This window comes from Manis javanica, chromosome X (genome assembly GCF_040802235.1).
Source record: "Manis javanica isolate MJ-LG chromosome X, MJ_LKY, whole genome shotgun sequence".
Taxonomy (NCBI): domain Eukaryota; kingdom Metazoa; phylum Chordata; class Mammalia; order Pholidota; family Manidae; genus Manis; species Manis javanica.
In genome coordinates, this window is record NC_133174.1 from 6,107,930 (window position 1) to 6,122,762 (window position 14,833).

General features: G+C 37.9%; 1 long non-coding RNA gene across 1 annotated transcript in view; it reads right to left on the reverse strand.

Moving 5' to 3' along the window:
- Window positions 1–592: 592 nt before the first annotated feature.
- LOC108407071 (uncharacterized) overlaps window positions 593–14,833 on the reverse strand; it is a 167,250-nt gene continuing 153,009 nt past the window's right edge. Inside the window, exon 7 of the long non-coding RNA XR_001855631.3 lies at window positions 593–990. This is a non-coding gene — a long non-coding RNA (uncharacterized lncRNA). The remainder of the gene's footprint in view (window positions 991–14,833) is intronic.

The window sequence follows — 14,833 nt, forward strand, 5'->3', positions numbered from 1 at the left end:
CTTTTTTTCGAAACACAGAATTACTACAAAAGCAAGGGATACAAGCTTTCTTGACGAGACAGGAATGTTAAAGCCAAAATATGGGATTCCCTAGGTGTATATTGATTAAATGTTTATGTTGGTTAAACCAAATAATACATATTACATACATAAAATATATTTATATATTTTTAAATAACTAAAATATACATACAAATTTTCAAATATATATTTTCAGTTAAACAAAGCTGAGATTTTAAAGTAAGGCCACAGCAAGTGGGGAATTTAGAAACTGAGTCTCCCAAGCCCAGTAATCCTTTCTTCTGAATGTCTAGTTAGTGAGAACCCGCGCGCGCAGCTTGGAGGCCGAGCAGCAGAACGGCCGACCTTGGCATCCCGGAGTGAAACTCTCAGGCCTTGGATGCCAGCTTTACTGCTGATTACCAGTGTGACTCAGAGAAGTTCCTGAAGCCGACCTTAGAACACCTGGGCATAACACCCGTACTTACCTTATATAGCTGCTATGGGCCTTAAGAGAGATAGTAGATGTAAAGCCCTAGATAGGACCCTAGCACATATGAATAAACATTCAGTATTACTATCACATGTCTATTATAAGCTCTGTACCCCATACCTCTCTGCAGCATACACAGCAACAAACAGCAAAGAGTAACCAGTAGTATTTAATATACGCTTGTTGCTTGATTTAGAAATCAGGATTCTGTAACTTGAGTCCCTAATACCCACAATACAAAGAAATGTATAAAACAGAAATTTTTTCTTTTTTCTACGTGGACATTACCATCAGTTATTAAACAAATGCATTTTTTTAGTGTACCTAATTTTTTGTTTAATTTCATCTTCTTAGAACAGAGTTAATGCCCATTCCTTGCCACCAGTATTAAATCCCATAAATAATTCTCCTAGATGTCAGCCCAATATTAGTACCTCAGAACAATGTTCCTCAAGATTTCTCCAAGGAGCAGATTCTCCAGATGTGAATAGGTACCCCTATTAAAAAAAAAAATGCTATAATAATTTGAAAAATGTTGGATTAAACAATGTTAACCAGGCATGCAAGACTTACCACAGCCTTAAATATTCTAATGTGTAGTATGTATTTCCAAGAGATAAATATAAAATGCCATGTTTTCCCCAGATCTCTTGTCCACACAACTCCTTTTTTATGGAATTACCTCTTTTGCAAAACTGTGACCCTCAGACAGAGTTAATGCTCTACTTTAGATACTCTACTTTAGAAGGACTACCTGAAATCTACTGATTTTACCCTGGAAAGTAGAGTCACAACCTCATGAGAACACAATCACTTTTCTACTCAGATGGTCAGCTAGGAAGCAATGGCAGCTATAAAATGTCAGTGCCCTGATCCCGAGGGTTGATAGTAATGATTTCGCTGGTTGGAAGGTGTGTCCTTTCTCTTACGCCACTCCCTGCACAGGCTCCTCCTGCCTCTATAAGCTCAGAAAAGCCAAATTCTTCAAAAGATGAATGCAGTACCATTCTCAGTCAAGGCCATCACTTGTTCTGGAAGTGTGTTATGCCAAATATGTCATCAGGGGATAAAATGAAAGATGAAATCTGTATTGGCAGCATACTTTCCATAGTTATTTAACCCTGTATTCCAATTTTGTCTCTCTATCAGTATTTCCCAAACTTTAGGATCATAGTACCCATGGAATTTGGGATAAACAGTGATTCTTGGGTTCTACCAGCCCATGTGTTTTGAAATGCTTCCCTGGTGAGGCTTATGATCAAGCATGTCTGGGAAATTCTGACTTGGCTGCACAGCACAAGCCTCCTTTATTTTTTGAAAATACCAGAATCCTAAACAAAACCTACTGAATCAGAATCTGCAAAAGTGGGCCGAGTATCTGTACTTTTTAAATGTCTAAGAAATTTGGAGAGCAAGTCCTATTGAGGGGAACTGTGGCTCCACACCTCTGGTTCATCTAAGAGGTGGAAGCCAGTTCCTCCAACGTGAAGTCCCAGGCTTCTTCTATGGGCTCACTTAGTACTGGCCACAAGGTACTGATCAGCACGGCACCTCGCACAGGGGAGGAGCCCGAGCATATAGCAAATGAAGAAGGAAGGAATGTCAACAGTAATAGCTAAACATAAATGAATAATTTTCTTTGAAAATTGGCAGAGTTGAGAGTAGGCAATTTGTCCGAAAAGCCCCAACATGGTTTTTGATCAAGAGGCTCTTCTCTAGAAAGTATGATCAATCTACCTTACTTTCCAGTATTTTCTCCACTGTAAAATAGCTCCTTAGGCTTTCTGTATGTGACATGAAATACCTTCCCAAACTTCACCAACCTGTTTTCTGACTGGCAATGTGGTTTCCTGATGTATTTCCATTTCTGTCTTGTGGCCCCCTTGCCCCCCATCTTGAGCCTCAATCTGTTTAGAATGAGCTCTCTATGAAGGCTGTTTTCTTGAGTGGAAAACGTGTGACCTTTGCTAAAAAGGGAAGAACTCAGAACTGGCTATTGGGCACTGGACATTTCATGCTAGAGAGAAGAAGCAAGTTCATCACAGGTTGTGAAACTAATCAATCATTCTGTCAACCTTGAGAATCTTTTGTTGGGAGAATTAGTAAAAATGGTAGAGGTAATGAAAAGTGAAAAAGGATTAAAAGGTAACTTCTCAGGAACCACGATGCAATTTCTTTTTACAGTTCATATTTTATTTTGGACAGAACTGTAGACTTACAGAAGAGTTTCAAAGAGTACAGGGAGTTCCCTTATACCTTTCACCCAACTTCCCCTATCCTTAACATGTTATGTAACCATAGAAATTTTTATCAAAACTAAGAAATTACCTTTAGCATAGTGCTATTAGCAAAAGTACGGGAACGTATTCAGTTTTCACCAGTTTTCCCACTAATGTCCTTTTTTTCTTCCAGGATCCCATCCAGGATTCCACACTGCATTAAATTGCCATGTCTCCTTAGTCTCTTCTGATATGTGAGAGCTCCTCTTTCTCTCCAGACCTTGACACCTTCAAAGAGAACTGGTTGCTTGTTTTGTAGAATGCTCCTCGGTTTGGGTTTGTCTGACGTGTTTTCATGCTTAGACTGAGATGATGCACTTGGGGCAAGTGTACTACAGAAGTGATGAGCCCTCCTTGGTGCATCATACCTGGTGCTGTGTGGTGTCCATAGATATTACTGGTGATGTTAACTTTCATCACCTGGCTAAGATGGTCTCTGGTAGGATTCTGCACTATAAACTTACTGTTTTCTCCCCTTTGTAATTACGAAATATCTTGGGAGAGATGCTATTTAAGCAAATATTCTGTTTCTTGTTAGACTATTATCAACTCATTTTAACATCCATTGGTGGATTTTGTCTGAGTTAATTATCACTGTTGTTTTCTAATTCTATTTAGAACAATTTTATTAAGAAATTCCATTTTCTATTTCCACCATTCTGTCTCCTTTTATTAACTGGAATTCTTCTGTAAGGAAGAGTTGCTGCTTCTTCCTCAATTAAGACAGGAAAGAGAAAGGACAGAAACAGGCTATATAATTTTAGGTAGACCAGTAGGATGGCATGCATAGCTGATTGAGCCCTCAGAACATGATGCTGCAACACCCTCCCCTGATGGGATTTTACCCTAAAGACAAGCAAAACACACACTAGGCATGGAAAATCCTAGAGTTTAAACCTAAATATAAAGCTAGGGCAGGAAATGTCCTTTGGGTTCTCTATACACAGTACCTTCGGATGGTCTTGTCTTGACTTAAAAACCTCCCTGAGCAACAGAGAACTAAAGAAAGGATTAAAGTCGCATCAAGCAAGGCAGAGCACTTTTGGGGATTCTTGATAATGAGAGCTCTTGGAGTTACTCTAGTGATTGCTCTGTAGTATCTAGATAGAGGGGCAAACACTACATACTTCTATTTGGACATTAAACTTCAGAAGTACTTCATGCTGAGGTTTCTTGAGGTATTTTGAATCAAAATTGAATATAAGCCACTGTTATTATTAAAAGGGCTCTTAACTTGGAATTTCACGATATGAGTAATTTGAACCAAGTTCTTGCCTTAAATTATTTCAATAAGTTGAAATAAAGGAAACATGAACATTCTCTCCATCCTTTGATTCATCTCTGGCCTGGTGTTTTGTTTAATGTTCTCCTTAAACATTATACTTTTGAAATATAAGCTTTTAGAACATAATAATGGCTAAATAAAGGAGGATGAACCAGAGGAGAACTTCAAATCATTTTGCTCGAGGAGAGTTAGAATATATAGAAAACATTAAACTAACCCTTTTAGGAGTGAGATATCAATTCAAATATTTTCCTTGTACCCTCTGGGCTTTTTCTTGAGACTTTGAAATCTCTTCTCTGTAACTGGAATCCCTGTGAAGATATTTCTGTATAGTTATTCTCAAGTAGCATAATAACATTTTGGAATTCTTTGCTAGTTTAATTGAATGATATTTTATAATTTTAACAGCCTTGGAAGTTATACACATGCAAACATAATGCAAGATAGGCAAAATGCATGGCCACTCATCTGGGGGATGAATAAAAAGAGAAAAATACCTTTCAATATTTTCAGTTTCCATAATGTCTTAGTAGTTCCCTGTAAACTTAATTTCAAACCTGTGTCATCACTTGCAGATTTGATTTGAAGTAAAAGAAAAAGAATCAATTTCAGTAACATATCAAAAAGGTGCTTAAATGTTTTAAATGTTATTAGACTGAATATTGGCGTAAGGCCTACATGGATCCATGGCACAGCCTGCTGTTTTGTGATGCTGAAGTTGAAATATTAATCAAATTGTTTTTCATGTAAAAGAACATGTCAGCAATTGGCTTTTATCTTGTGAAAAAACTAATAGTTTCACACCCCAAAACCAGTAAACAGACTATAGAATCATCTGAGTCTTTGGACTCTGAATTCTGATTATTATATTCCTGCATTCCTTTGGGAATAAATGAAGTAGGCCACAGGGCACTCAGAGGGTGACCACAGCTCTACAAACCTCACAGTTCAGCAGATGTGGTTGTAGTATACAGCTTCACAGAGAAATATTCACCATTAAACAATTTTTGGGCTCCACTCTGAGGTTTTGATTTGAAAAGTTGGAATTTCCAAGAGAAAAGTAGTGGGTTTACCATCATATTGGTCTTGGGGTACAGAAATGTTTAGTTGCCTCAAGTAAGCAATAATGTGAACCAACAGAGTATTTCAAATCGTAATATTCCTAAAAATCTGTAAGCCATAAGCTGAGAAAGGTTTCAGCACATACAATGATCTTATTTCAGTTACTTTCGTTGACTTCCCAGGGGCTTTTCTTGGTATACATATTAGAAGCCTTCATGTGGGGCATTTTCTTTGAAAGATCAGCTCACTGTTTGAGTAATTATTTAAACAGTGTATTCTCTGATTTGGAAAATAATGTGTATTCTTGAGTATATGTAGATATTATCGAAGTGTTTCAAGATTTTTCAGGAAATGTCACCGCCAAAGTCATTTCCTGGGCTGCGGAGCTGAACACCATCATTTACAACTGAGAAATTCCATAAAATCATGACATGCAAAGGAATCGCGTATGTAGGAGAATACTCGACATGTAGGAGAATAAGGATGAAGGAGCTTCAGAAACAACTAAATGTCAACCTCATGCTTCAAAGGTCTGGGTTAATAAAGATTGAGTCAGACCAGAAGTACTATTTTGATCTCTGTCAAAACTTGCCACTCTAATTCTTTGGCTGTGAGAGGAAAGTGAATTTCCAGGTTTCTCTTTGTAAGGAAAAAAATAAATAAATTTGAAAGATGCTGACACACTTCTTCAATAGTTTTAGAACTTGTGGTTAAATTTATGAAACTCCATGAGTCACCATCTAACATTTACAAGAAATCAGAGGGGCAGGGGGACTGATAAAATTACCATGTCCAAAAGTTGCAAAGGAGACCTCTAAGGTAAGGCAGGATTGCAGTGAAGGTTTCCTCAATGGCTGTTGGCTCCCTACCCAGGGGATTATTCCTACTAGGTGAAATACTTAGTCTATAGAACCTCTTCATTTGTTTCAGTTTTTCCTTTACTTTCCCAGGGAATATTCAGAGTATCACTGGTTTTATTTTATAGTCAGAACTCTTTGGTTGCCCGATCGTGACAATATTTATTTTAAAATATCCCTGTTTACTCAGTATCCCTGGAAATGACCATATGAAACTTCACTGTACTCATACAGATGAATGAAGACTAAGAAAAAGAAAAGTAGTGCTCCCATTGCCTAAAAAGTTGGCAGTGTTCCCTCACTAGACTGTAAGCTCTGTGAGGGTAGGGATATTAAATATTTGTCCTTCAGGGTGTCGTCACCATTAACACAGTGGTTTGCACACAATATAGCAACTCAATAAATATTTCAGTTTGATTGGTTACATCTGAGGTTATCAGCCCCTGTGCAATGGGTTTCCTTTACTTATTATCAATTACACTTCACAGTAACTTTTCTAGTAAAGCAATACTATTCTCATTTTATAAAGTCCCAAGATCACATAGCAGGAAAACAGAAGAATTAGGATTCAAGCTTTCTTGTTCCAAGTTTATTACTTCCACTCACATTAGCTGACTGAAATAGTATTCCATGGACAGGGCAATTTCAAAATATTTTCTCCCCCCAGCAAATAAAGGATAATACCTCATTCTTCTTCTTTTTACTGGTATATCTGATATAGGAATACTTTCTTAACCAACGAAAAGGAAGAGTTTTGAGATCCATTATTTCTTTCAATTTTGAAGGAACAGAAAAGTGTTCAGTTAATTATTTAGAGAAAAAGCTTCCCAATCCTCACTCCAATATTTTCTTAATCATATTCCTGGTTGGAACACAGGCACTGAATTTGGAACCTGAAGCCCGTTTCCTGTCTAAAACGGTTTTCATTCAGTTAATGTGAACACTTGTTTTTTATTGCAGTTGTTTACAAAGCTGCGCTGCTGGAATTCATTTCTTTTAATGAACAAAAGAGTGATGGAATATTTAGCTGGAAGGAATTCACAGAGTTGCATGCAACTAGCGAAGAGTTTTAAGGAAAAGTTTTCAGTTTTAATGGAGGCTCCTCAGTCCAAACTGGAGGAACATTCAGGTAAAATTCTTTTAATGAAAGAATTGAATAACTGAGAAAAGGAGAAAAGGAAGTCTGAGAACTTCTTTAAACTACACACAGCTTGTTCTCATCCAAGAGAATCATTCATTCTTTTGGAAATATTAATGAGCATAAATCTTTGCTAAATGCCAGGCATCCGGATCCAAAGTTCACTAAGACTGACCTGTACCCATAGAAGATGACCAATAATTTTATATTTTTATGAAAAGTGGCAAACGACAGTTGTTCTTAAAGGCAATTCACTGAAGTGAAAGCAATTTATATTCAGAACCCCAGCAGGTAGAATGGTAAAATCAACGTGTAAGACTGAGATCAGCTGCATATAAAAGTCATCTTGAAGACCAAAACTTGACTGAATCCAGAATACATGCATATACATAGAATATATGCATCAAAGGAAACTGTTCCTTTTTTTTAATTGATGAAACTTGAGTCTTTTTACTTAAACTGAGACATAATTCACATACCATTATATTCGCCATTTAAAAGTGAACAATTCAGTGGTTTTTAGTATATTCACGGAGTTGTGCAATCATCACCTCTATCTAGTTCCAGAACATTTTTATCACCCTAATAAGAAATTCTGCACCCATTCAGCAGTCCTGAATTCCCTCCTCCTCCCAGCCCTGGCAACCACCAATCCGTCTGTATGGACATGGATTTGCCTCTTCTGGACACTTCATATTAATAGTATCATACAATATGTGGGCTTTTGTTGAGTCACTCCTTTCACTTAGCATAATGTTTTCAAGATTCATCCACACTGTAGCATGAATCACTTCAGTCTTCTTTATAGCTGAATAAGATTTCATTGTTTGGATAGACCACATTTAGTCCATCTAGTCATCAGTTCACAGACATTCAGGTCATTGCTATGTACCTTTTGGCTATTATGAATAATTTTGCAGTGAACATTCATGTATATGTTTTTGTGTGAACATGTTCCTTTGATATGGTCAATTTGAAAACAAAGAAAAGCAAGAGTCAGAAAGGTACTGGCACTGTGCCAAAGATGGTAAATGTATTGCTAGTCTGTTCCTTCTGTTGCTGGATAGTATTTCATTGTATGAAGACACCACTGCTGGTTTATTCACTTACCAGCTGTAAGACGTTTGGGTTGATTCTAGTTGTTGGTAATATGTGTAAAACCAATACAAACATTCACATACAGCTTTGATATGAATATATATTTTAATTTCTCTTGGACAAATACCTAAGAATGGGATTGCTGCATCAAATGATAATTCTATGTTTAACTTTATAAGAAACTGTTAAACTATTTTCAAGGAGACCTGACTATTTTGTATTCTACCAGCAATGTATGAGTTCCAGATGCTCCATATCTTGGCCAACGCATGATATTGTCAGATCTTTCATTTGTTTCTTCTGTTTTTAGCCATTTAAATAAGTGTGTAGTGGTATCTCATTGTGATATCCTCAGGTTATGATATTTTAAATTTTCCTAGGTGTTTTTTTTTAACATTGTATTTTATCCAGCAAATAACTTGTTTTGTTATTATTGTTTGTTTTCTAGTACTTTTTAAAACTTGCACAGATGTAGAGAGAATAGTATAATAAATTTGCATAAACTGTCACCCAGCTTCAATGATTATCAACATTGGCCCATTTTTCTCATTAAGTACCACCATAATGTGCTTTTTTTTTTTTTTGGAGTCCTTTAGAGCAACTCTCATACTTCATTTCATCATTAAATATTTCAATAAGAATCCCTTGAATGACTTTAAAAATAAAATATGTAATCACAAATAACAAAATTAACAATAATTCCTTAATGTCCTTTAATGTTTAGTTTATGGTCAAATATCCCAAATTGCCTCACAAGTGTCTTTTTGAAAGTTGCTTGGTTTACATTTAATTTGCCTATGACATGAAGTGAAAGCTAACAACTCCAAGGTCCTACTTTCTCCAAATGATTGAGGTTCTACTCAATTTTCAGAAACAGTTTGAAGTTATTTCAGATTTTACCCAAGTTATAGCAATCCCAAATTGTATTTTTATTACACATCAGTAATTGGGGGTTATAAGGCAGATATTAAGAATACAGAATTGGCATATCATTCAGCCCAGAGATCAAAACATTTAAAAGTTGACTGCCACTATTAGACACTGTAGCCAGTTGATTCTGTTGGCAGCAAATACATGGGCTGGCACCACCATTCCAGGGTAGAGTGGAGAGGACAAATACAGAGGCAGCACATGGCAGGGGGTTCTTTATTTGGCCACCAGACAGGACTTGCTCTTTTCACCTGGCATGGTTCCAAACACGGCTTATTTATAGTAGACCCTCAACATAGCTGGAGAATTAACAAAACATCCTATTAAGAGGTATGTGTGTGTATATATTGCATCAGAGGCTTTAGCCAAATGAAATTTTGGGTTTGTTTTGAAATAAACCCCAAATAAGGATTTTTTTGTTGTGTCAGTTTAATTTTCACTTTATTTAGTAAATAGACAAGACTGTATTTTGAATTCGTCCCATTTTAGTTCACAGTTGAGCCATACAAAATCCAGAAATTAATATGCAGATTTGAATATAAGCAACTTAGTTCTCTCTATTCTAATTTTAAAAACTAATACCTCAGTTTAAAGTCCTGGTTTTAACAAGACTGCTCTTCAATCCAAACCAGAGTGCTGTGTTATATGGCTACCTACAGCCCCTCAGTTCTTTTTCAACATTTGCACAAATGTATTTGCTTGCTCTATTACCATTTAGTCCAGATAACAAGGCTCAAGTAAATGTTGCCTGCACTATAAGACTACAATCACTGTTTAAAATCAAACTTCAGAGAGGGTCAACATGGCATAATCTTCTGTCTAAGTGATCCGTAATTCACCTCTCCAGATAGTCATCTTGGCCCTGGAGCAGTTTAAAAGGTAATAGCTGCCAAAAATTGTTAACCATTAAACAAAAGTTTGCTTTTCTTTTATGTGGAAGGAACAAAGGTGCACTTCTAAATCTGTGGCTGAAAAAATGTGTAGGTTTTGAGGGGTCCAACCCAGTCTACAACTCTTGCTTTTGGTATCCAGGCAAACCTTTTAAAACTATTCTGGGGCATTTGGTTTGTTTTTTGTTTTTCTGTTTTCCCTTGGTTGGGTGGTGGGCCAAGGTCTGTGGGTTTTATTTCTGGGGGCAAAATTGACAAAGAAAACCTGGAAAACCCGAAAGAGTCCTAAAAGGAGGGAGTATTACACTGGAATGTATTCCATCAACTGCTAGAATATTTAAGAACACTGAGTCATCATCTTGGGGAATGTCCCCTTTATGAGGGCAAAAATAAATTTTCATCATGGAGAATATTTATCTCTTATTGAACCATGGTGCAATTAGCAGTCCACATAGTTGCCTTTCATGGTAGCTAAAAAAGTAAACATGAGCATTTTTGCTAACTTTTCAATTTCATAAAACTAGCCCACTGCATTCCCTCCAGCTTCAAAAAACTCTGTAGTTTCACTTTCAAGGAAATTCTAGAAGACATGGAATTTTAAGCACTAGGGGACTTGACACTCATACACATGCAGTCTCTCATGGATTCAATTAGTCACCATTAGACCCTGAAGATCTAAGTTTCTACTTAGTTGACTCTGTTCAAGGCAGGTTTCTCCCAGGGCAATGTGTCTTTTCAAAATTACATTTGGTTTCTGCCAAGTTCTCCTTTTGAAACTTAGAATGTCTTTTTAGACCCTTGCCAGTTGAAGGACAATTCCAGGTTTTTCATTAGTATGATGGACCCCGTCACCAAAGTCAATGGCATATCATGTCATTTATCAAACTCCTTAGAGTAAACATGTTGACAAAGTCATTGCTTCCTTCTACCTATTAGAATTGGGTCTTTTACTGCCAGGTGAAAAAGACAAAGACACTTAAAGTGATTTTATAACCAGGGTGTTTTAACCTCCTCGGTGCTGTGAACATCTGGAGCCAGATCCTTCTTTGTTGAGGGGCCCGTCCTGTGCACTGTAGTGTGTTGAGCAGCATCCTGAGTCTTTGCTCACTAGATGTCAGTAGCCCCTTCCACCCAAGTTGTGGCAACCACAAATGTCTCCAGACATTGCCACATGTCCCCAGGGGGACAAAGTCACACTCTGTTGACAACCACTGCTTTATAACCGGTAAGACAGGTATTCCTCTTCTGCCTTCTAAATGATGTATTCCTGAATACACACACCCCACAGTCAACTGCTACGTAAGGAGTGGTGCTGGACACAAGGTGGTACTAGACGTGACTGCTGCATGATGCTCATCTTCACAGAGTTTATGGATTAGCCTAGGGAGCCCACAGTCTAATCTTACTCCTAACATCTCCCTAGCAGGAGTCCTGAACCACGGTCAGTATAGGATAGGACTCATTCTGTGAACTCACATCTTGCCTTGGCTCATGATCTCCCTATTTGCTTCCCAATCTCCAAACCAGAGTACCTGTGTGACCTTGCTAGCCACTCCAAAGGATGACACCACTCCCTTTTGAGCTCTTCCATGGTCCTGGGTTTGTAACATTAACTCCCTGTCTATAGATGTCATGTACAGCTCATAATTTTCTTATTCCTAGTGACTAGCACCTCCCTGAGATAGATGTATGGCTGGTTGACTGGATGGATGGTTGGGCCAATTATTGTGGAGTACCTTGGCAGTCAAACTAATGAGTTTGGGGACAATTTTTTCTTGATATCAGCAGGACGTGACCAAAACAATTACTTTGAAGTACCATCCATATGACACTGTGCTGGAAAGATTAAAGAAGGGAAAACCTGAAGCCATGGAGATAGTAACGATATTCTTTTATATTCTTCCTATGGATCAATAAAGTACATTCGTGGAATAATGGTAATTTGAATGAGGAACAAAAAGGAGAATCATTTCAAAGAGACAATAAATAAGATTTTATAAGAGGAAGTGACCATTATGAAGTCAAAGGACTCTGAAGTTCAGAGTGTTGAGATCTGAAAATATGGTTTCTACACAAAACACAAATAGAAGTACTGGGATGAGTCAAGGATGTTCTGACATACTGAGATCATCATTCTTCATGTAACTTTCCTCAATTAAAAGTAATGTTCTTATGAATTTCCTACTCTTACATTAAGTTCAGCAGGAATTAAGAGCAACTGAATTAGGGAGTCAGGTGATTGACTTTGTGAACAATATCACATGGAAAATAATGATGAGAAAAGCAACATGGTATCAATAAAAGAGGACTTACAGATCCCTCTACTGTTGTGAGGAGAACAGACTGTGGTGGGCTAGGGTAGAAGCAGGATATCATTTAGGAATCTATTACACTGGACCCCAGTATCAAGGGTGGGGACTATGAAAAGTGGTCAGATTAGGGACACATTGTAAAGATTGAGCTAAAAGAGCTTGTAGATGAATCCAGTATAAGAAGTGACTCAAAAAAGACCCCATGTTTTATAGCATTGATTACTGAGTTGAGGTATTTAAGGAAGTAGCCAGTTTGGGAGGATATGCAAAATTCATTTTTTAACATGGTAACATTGAGGCACTTGTTAGATATCCAAGCATAGATATAAAGTAGCCATGTGAAAATATGAATCTAAAATTAGGTGCTTGTCTGGAAAGAAAATCTTGGGAGCAGTATTGCACAGGGTTCTTGATCACAGACAACAGAATGCACTCTAGCCAGTTTAAATAGAAATGGGATGTTATATAGTTCCAAGAATTTCTGGGTGGGATAGAGCAAGACTTGTATGTTATGCAACCAGAAACAATGCAGCCAGGACAAATGTCCAACCACCCATAGGAAGTTCTAATGGAAATACCGCTGTTGCTACTACCCACTGTGACGTTAGGGACTGGACATTGGAAGTCTACCTGATTTGCCTCAGACAAAGCAAATACCTCAGCCATCACGAAAGGTGGCCCTATCTCTCATGTGTACCCAAATCTCGCAGTGGTGCATTTGAGTCAAGGAAATTCAGTCACATGTCTCCACTCTAGCTACAAGAAAAACATACAGTTTTGGCTTCACAATGTCCCTGTATTTGGAAGGTAAGCTAGAAGGGTTTGGAATGAGTACTGAGTATCAACTTACTGTATGCGTTTCAGGGAGCCACTGGCATATATAGATAGCATGTACAGTTATGATATTGAGTGAGGTCACCTGGGAGAGAACAGGGATACTCACTGGGATGAGTTCCTGGGCACCCCAATACTTAGATGTCCAGGGAGGAGATTGAGAAGGATCAGGCAGTGAGGAGAAGAAACACCAGGAAATGTGGTATCCTAGAAGCTCAAGGAGTAAGTGGTCAACTGTACTGAATGGTGTTTTGAGATAAATTAAGGACAGAGAACTGGCCACCGGATGTGAACACTTAGAATTTCATGGTTTTGACAAGAAGTATTTCAATGGAGCGATTAGAATGCTGCACAAGAGATGTGGAAAAGGTCAAGTGAAGACGATATATATAAAGGAGCAAAAATACAGTGCTGGGAGGTAGAGGGGAAAATGGGACCAAAAAAAGGTCTTCTTTTGAATGGGAGATATTTAAAAATTAAAGATGAAAAGAAAAGGCACCATATAGCCATATGTATAAACAACCCAACCAAACTGTATATTTTAAATTCTCTTTCACAAAAGTTGGTTTGTTTCTTGATCTTTGCAAATACTGTATTTTTACCATTTTTCGTCACTTGTTGGAATGCCCTATTGAGGATGCCAAGGGATTTCTGTTCATCAGCTCACTGTGTGCTGAATCTGGACATGGTGAGAGATAATCATCCTTTCACAACTGGAGTAGAAGGTCTCTGATCTTGTTCACACTTCTGAAGCACCCCTCATTTCAGCTTTGTCTACCTTTAACAAACAAGTTCGCCAGAACACACTACCACTGTGTTAGCCACAAGAGGAGGTGTTTACTTCAGGAAGCACTAGAATATGAAGGTCTGGCTATGATAATATGTATGTCTTCAGCTACTATGAAATCAGACTGAGTAACTGCTTCCACTGAACACTCCCAACCCTCGCTAAAGAGAATATGTCTGAGGGATTAAGTGATTTGGTCAACTTAAATACATTTTAATTTTCTTTTTTTTTCTCTCTCTTTTTTTATTAAGGTATCATTGATATACACTCTTATGAAGGTTTCACATGAGCAACACTGTAGTTACTACATTCACCCATATTATCAAGTGCCCCCCACACCCCACTGCAGTCATTGCCCATCAGTGTAGTAAGATGCCACAGAATCACTATGTGCCTTCTCTGTGCTACATTATTTTTCCTGCGACCCCCCCCACCACCACCACCGCCACACACACACCATATGTGCCAATCATAATGCCCCTCAATCACCTTCTCCCTTCCTCCCCACCCGCCCTTCCCCATCCCTCCCCTTTGGTAATTGTTAGTCCATTCTTGGGTTCTGTGTTTCTGCTGCTGTTTCGTTCCTTCAGTTTTTGCTTTGTTGTTATACTCCACAGATGAGTGAAATCATTTGGTACTTGTCTTTCTCCGCCTGGCTTATTTCACTGAGCATAATACCCTGAAGCTCCATCCATGTTGTTGCAAATGGTAGGATTTGTTTTCCTCTTATGGCTGAATAATATTCCATTGTGTATATGTACCATGTCTTCTTTATCCATTCATCTACTGATGAACACTTAGGTTGCTTCCATGTCTTGACTTTTGTAAATAGTGCTGTGATAAATGTAGGGGTGCATATGTCTTTTTG